Source organism: Sinocyclocheilus rhinocerous, unplaced genomic scaffold (genome assembly GCF_001515625.1).
Source record: "Sinocyclocheilus rhinocerous isolate Xijiao unplaced genomic scaffold, SAMN03320098_v1.1 scaffold236, whole genome shotgun sequence".
Lineage (NCBI taxonomy): Eukaryota > Metazoa > Chordata > Actinopteri > Cypriniformes > Cyprinidae > Sinocyclocheilus > Sinocyclocheilus rhinocerous.
In genome coordinates, this window is record NW_015647064.1 from 535451 (window position 1) to 542483 (window position 7033).

Below are 7033 nucleotides of genomic sequence, written 5' to 3' on the forward strand. Positions count from 1 at the left end.
AAACGCACAAGAAGCAAGGTAATATCATTTTGCTGAAATGTCGCCACAGGCACGTATTTCCAATGAGCCTGGGTTGGTGATTAATGTATCTCCAGTGGAATACAACAAGATGTTGCCATGGGAACTGTCTTGGGAACGTAAATAATTCAAAATGTGAATGAAAACATTCTAGTTAATTTGCTGTGATGAGATACTCCTCGAAGAGATGTAGAAAAACACAAGCGCTAATCTGGTACTTTGTCATAGTGGATCTCTTAAATGAGTGTGCAAATTCACTCAGTCAGCTGAATTTTTGCTTCAGGCCATCGAAAGGGTAGAACTGTATTGTTAAAAAGATTATGCAGTGCTCTCTACTAGCTGTCAACTCTACTAGCACTAGTCCAGTCAGCCCCATTTTTAATATCACAAATCAGCAATTTTTACTGACACAGACTTCATGCAGTGCCTATAATGCAGGAGACAAAAATATCCTGTTTTGCTGCTATTTTGTTATGGAACTCATCCCCAGTAATCCCAGTGCAGACGACATGCATAATCCATATTAAACAGGATTTGGATGGGAAAAAAGCCTCAAAGGAACCCGACAAACAAAAGCAGCCGCGATGCAGCGTTGTGCTCCACAAAAACAAAGTTTCAAAACACTAATCCGCATGGAAAAGGGGAAATCAAGGCCTCCAGATGTCCATATGGGACTATAATCTCTTTATCTGAGGAGGCTTCCCTTAAACATCGCCTGTAACGTCGCCACATCGCCGCCCTCTTTTTGTAGGATCTGATTTAATGGAGCGAACATTTCTTCATAATAAAATCCTCTGTGACTGATATGGGATAGTATCAAATATAAAGCGCCAAAGTAATGGCTCCCCCGTACTGGGTGCTGATGGGAGAAAACAGCATCAGCCAGGTGCCATAAAACTCAAGAGTAATAACTGCACATCTGCTCACTATTCTCACGGACAAAAAACGCATGTGTAACCCGCTGCACCAAGTACTGCAGACACGATGGGTTCTGAATATGACCAGTGTTCAGAAGCTCAGGTTCGCCTACGGAGAATAGGGCGCTCAACAACAACAATGAATCACCCAGACACGGTAAGATGTTCAACTCAGTGTTATTTGTCATAAGCAACTGTTTGACTTAGCAATTGAAATGCATCAATTAGAGAAATGAGGAAAAAATAAAAAATAAAATAAAATACAATGGGTAACTTTCTCAACCAAAGAAAAGAAAACCTATTTCAGTGCAAGTTGTTTTGACACTAACTTCTCTTTTTTCCTTTTATAGATTTCAAGGACTTCAAATGAAAACTCAGAAAACTCAATTGAGAACTACCATCACACTTCAACCACAACTTCACATCAGTTAATCAGAACTACTTAACAGTCTCTTTTTACATCAACTTTACTTCTAGTCTCGATACAGTGTCTCTGGGCGAATATCACTCGGTTTTTAATCAAATATTTCTACTCGATTAATCAAATTCTTACATTTTAATCGGAGAGACCTGACATGCCTCCGTTCACTTCTGTTCCGACGAAGCAAGAGAGAGAGAGAGCACGCACTAAGCACGTGCGAAAAATGCTATCCAACATTCTCACTCGTAATTGGTCAATTCTTCAATATACAATATACTCCTATTGGCCGTTTCAGAGCTCATGAAAATATCTACTCCCAGCTCAGTTGAGTGTTGGTAACCTGGGTTACACATGCACTTGTGCACACACACACACGTTATATAAATGGAGGCTTACCATAGCAAACATATGCATACAATGTAGTAAATCCATGTAGGACACACATACACTACCTAAGATGTTTTCTTATTTGTCTATGCCCCACTTTTTTATTGGTCCCCATTGCTGGACAACAACAACACTGCAGTAATGGCCAAAAGGTCTCTCCCTAGAGTACAGCAAGACCCATTTTACAATCCAGAGCACATCCTATTAGATTAGACTGGACAATCGCATTACTTTGAATTCATTATCGTTCAAGCATTTTTTATTAAATCCAACATTCTCACTCGTAATTGGTCAATTCTTCAATATACAATATACTCCTATTGGCCGTTTCAGAGCTCATGAAAATATCTACTCCCAGCTCAGCTGAGTGTTGGTAACCTGGGTTACACATGCACTTGTGCACACACACACACGTTATATAAATGGAGGCTTACCATAGCAAACATATGCATACAATGTAGTAAATCCATGTAGGACACACATACACTACCTAAGATGTTTTCTTATTTGTCTATGCCCCACTTTTTTATTGGTCCCCATTGCTGGACAACAACAACACTGCAGTAATGGCCAAAAGGTCTCTCCCTAGAGTACAGCAAGACCCATTTTACAATCCAGAGCACATCCTATTAGATTAGACTGGACAATCGCATTACTTTGAATTCATTATCGTTCAAGCATTTTTTATTAAATCTTATTTAAAGGTCCTATTCAAAGGTCCTGTCATTATAAAAGCACACTGAATGCAGAAGACACGTTTTCATTTCAAATGCTGAGAAGAGAAAGTATTATCCTTTGAACCCTGTATTTTAATAATGATTTATTCTGACACCCCTCACCTGTAGGCCTATAATCTTCTGAAGCAGTCTGGGATACGTAAAGACGATATTGTGATGTTTGGAAGAACACGTGGTACCTTTAAAAAACTGCTCTTTGAAATGTTGCCAAATTGAATAAAATGAACAGAAAAAAACATCAAGTGTTCAAACCGAATGCAATTCTGTTTCATCTGCGGTGATGTGCAGCCACATTTCTCACGCATTCGGGGTTTAAGCGCTCATGAACGCCAAATTTTCAATACCCTTGAGGGAAGTCGCTCCATTAATCCATGAGCTGTATGCGCCTTCTTTTTAGTACAGCATGTGAAATAGCTTTCGCCCTGAGAAATGACTGTCATTCAACTTCATGAGCATTTCTTCTTCTTGTGGGTCCCCCAGATTTTCAGCTCAAAATGTAATAAATATTGAATAATCAAAGCAGCTCTTTGCAAACAAACAAGCTATAAAATATCTCTCTCCTCTGCACTATATGTGATTTGTAGAGCGTGGATTCATTTGAGCATGGATTTCACACGAACTGATTATGAAACACATCTGAGGGATTTTAAAATCAATATAGTGAGACTGGATTGAATAAAACACCAAATAAGTCTGTCACCCCTGAATAAAAACTGTATCTAAGAATTCAGGGAGATCCAAAAAAGGTAGACTTTGTGAGAGACTGCTAAATAAAAACAAGGCATCCTCATGTTATTTGTGTGGAACAAATATTGAAACAATGTTGAAACAATTGTTAACACTAAAAGGTTGTTAAAAGTTCAACAAAATACTTAAAAATCGACTTTTTGTCATTTTAAGAAGATCTGCGAAAAGTAAGATGTTGAAACAATTGTGCAATATCAATTATATATTATCTGTTAATTTATTCAAAAATACATTAAACATGCAATTCATACATATAATGGCTTGAATACACCTCTTCTGTAACAAGCATGTGTGTAATTTCTGAATTAAATCATATCATAATAAAAAACAAGTTTAAATTCTTGAAAAGAAAACCTTATTTTGTTAGTCATGAAGACATGAAAAAATAAAATAAAAATACCTGCAGGATTATATAAAGGTCAATAACTCTCAAGGTACAATAATAATAATAATAATAATAATAACTGTAAAAAGACAAAAAATCTGTTTTTATTAAAAATGGTATGCAGGAATTATGCAGGAATTGAAGCTGGAATGGTGTGAGAACACAGGCCAGAGTGCAATCATTTTTGAAAATGTTTCTTATGGGATTAGCCAGTTGTGAGGCAACTCTTCTGGGAGGCTCATGGGAAAGTAGGAGGAGGAAATAGCATATCTCCCTCTGGCTTAAAAAAGTGTGAAGTATTTTGATACATATTTCATCTGCTCACACTTTCGGTCTCTGAAGTCATCTATTCTCTCCTTCTCTTCGCTGTCCCTCTTTTGCCTCTTCTCCCCTTTGGTTCCTTTGCTTGTCTCCCCTCTAGGTTTCCTTCTTCCTGATGCTGCTTCCCTTTTAGTCTCCCTTTCTCTCACACTCTCTGAGTCTGTACCATTCTCCGGCCAATCTCTGGAGCATCATAAATGTGTTGCAAGCGGATCGAGTCTTCCCAAACTCTCTAGCCCCCACCCTACCTTCTCTCTGTTTCTTCTAAATCCCTGTCTGTGGGTCACCAGAGTCCAGAAGCACTCATAAATCCTGAGGCACAGTTCAACACTTTAGCAGGGAAGCAAGAAGACACTTCCAACCAGGCAATTACGTTCTCTAATGTTCTCACTGCACTCCAGATGCAACATGCAGAGCTCCATCGATTTATTCAGACAGGCTTTATATCAGTCATACTAACATTCGACCTGGATTCAAACAACTAGCAATATTTTCTACTTAACTGAATCCATTGAGGCCTCATTGACAAGAGAATGATTACTTTAAACAATGAGGTTGATACTGATGTGCCTCATTATCAGACAACATGACAAAACAATGACTTTTCAGACACTCCTTCGGGGAGTTCAGACAGATAAGATACATATTTAATTTTCTAATAAAGAACCATTTAATGTCTAATCATAAAAATGTCAGCTTAACCCAGGCACACACACACACACACACACACACACACACAGACGACATGCAAGAAACTACATATGGAAGTCATACCCAACCATCCAAACAAGCCACATGTAATAACCCTCACCAAGCCTGACTCAGAATAGATGCCTGCTGAAAAATTCAGCTTAGACCAATATGAATTTCCATGCTGGATTATGCTGGTAAAGCTGGTTATGCCATATACTTTTATGGTAAACAACCCCCTAAGAGTTTCCGATGTTTGAATCATTTCTGTCTTTTTTGCACATTCCAGACAAACTGTCAGTCAGTGCTTTCCCAGCTAACAGGAAACATTCTCAGAACTTTGGTTAAGATTCTGGCAAGATCCTATCAAAGTTATGAATGTTCTTCAAGTATCTTTAATAGAATGTTTGTTCAAAGTTATCTTGCCTTCAATAGTTCTCAAAATTTTAGCTCAAAAAACAATTTATACATCGTCAATATAATGTTTTTTCTAAATCTTTCTAAATTTCGACATTTCTTATACCCTTTTTCATGCTACTACTTGTATTCAAAAGTAATGCTCCCATAATGTTTGCAAAATGATAAAATGGAATGTTTTCTTAACATTTACATAACCAAGATTTTTTTTTTTTAAAACAGATGTTTTGAATGTTTGCAGAACAGTCAGAAATAGCGTTTTCATAACTTAATGGTAATGTCAGCAAGACGTTCTTAGAGTATATTTTTAGCTGGACCACTTGTGGGAATTTTTCAGTGACTCTTTCTACAAATCTGTACGTCACAGAAACTCAGATTTGTTAAAAGCACTTATTCATACAGGAATGAGCTGTCTTTAATTATGAGTTATTGGCCCTATCCCAAATAGTATACTTTATGAGCACTTGTGGCCTTGCAGACTTACAGCCATGTACAAGACCGTAAGCATAATGCATCCCATTTGTCTTTTTACATTTCAGAAGTGTGTTCACAAGTGCCCACTTTGTGGCCCTTGTTACGTATTTCTGCTGAAGTGAGCTTCGCAGCACACTTTTACCTGACATAATGATGGAATCTGACAGATTAAGCAGTATGATTCAAAAAAACAATTTGGACGCATGACAGAGTATTTCTGTGCCAAAAATCTTACTTCCGGGTTCGTACAAGTTTCGAGAGTTTTTTTCGATCATGGCTCTTAATGACGTAAACGAGGGTGGAACTCCTTATATGGGCATTTCTCCCAGAAGAATGCGCCCGCGCACGCATCGACCAGAACAAGAGCGAGATCGCGCCCATCAACGCGCTTCATCCGGCAGCAGCGCTGCACGGGACTCGCTCGGGAAGAATGTCTCCAATTCAAAGAAGTGTGTTTTTGGTTGTAAGGGAAAGATAACTTTGTTCAGCTTCCTAAAGAACCCAGCGGTATGTAAAGTCTACTTTTTATGTACTTCTCAGAAATGGGCTTTATGTACTTCTCAGAAATATACTTAACCGATTTTAAAACCATGGGAGCACAGACATGAAGACAGTTTCAACTGATAATAATCCTCTGAACGCGCACACTAGACGATTCGACCAGACTGTGAGACCACACACACTTGTCGATTGTAGGGACGATTTCACAGTGACATGTGATCTCACGGAGACTGGCAAGATCAAACGTGACTAGAGAAGAAAAACAAATGGAGAACATTCGATGTTGTCAGCTGGCTCTCCCGGCGTGCATTCTGTTTCACAGTGAAAAACAAAGTATAAAAAAGAATATGGGTGATGTTCTTTCTCAGTGCTCTGCTTTCGTGGCATTTTTGTGGCTGCCAGGTTTCAGCTATAGAAGCACGCAACATCCAGTAAGTGACTTGCTCGCTCTCATTGGCTATCACGGGTATCACGTCAGAGGCAGTCAGATCCAGAGTCGTAAATATCAAACATGTATCAAACAAGAGTCATAATGACACCACACAATAGATGATTTTATGGACAAAAAAATCGCTCGCGACAAGCCGCGAATCGGGCCACACCCCCCGATCGTTCGGGAGCCTTAAAATCCTCTACTGTGTGGCCAGCCTTAATTAAGTCCACTGAGTCCACCTCATTGACTCGAGAATTATTACTTTAAACAATGAGGTTGATACTGATGTACCTCATTATAAAACAATGTGACAAAATAACCGTTTTTAAGACTCCTTCAGGGAGTTTACACAGATAAGATTTTAAACATTGAAAAACTAATCATAAAAATTAAATTTTCTTATAAAGAACCATTTAAAATCTATCTATAAACATTTCAGCTTAAACTAGGCACACACAAAATCAATTTCAAACCAAGCTTTCTGTTTTTTAGAACGGTAAATTCACTTGACCTTTCACTTTTCGTGAAAGTAAATTAAATCTGTGTGTGGAACTTTGTCGCCAAAACTCCAGATCGCAGCGATTC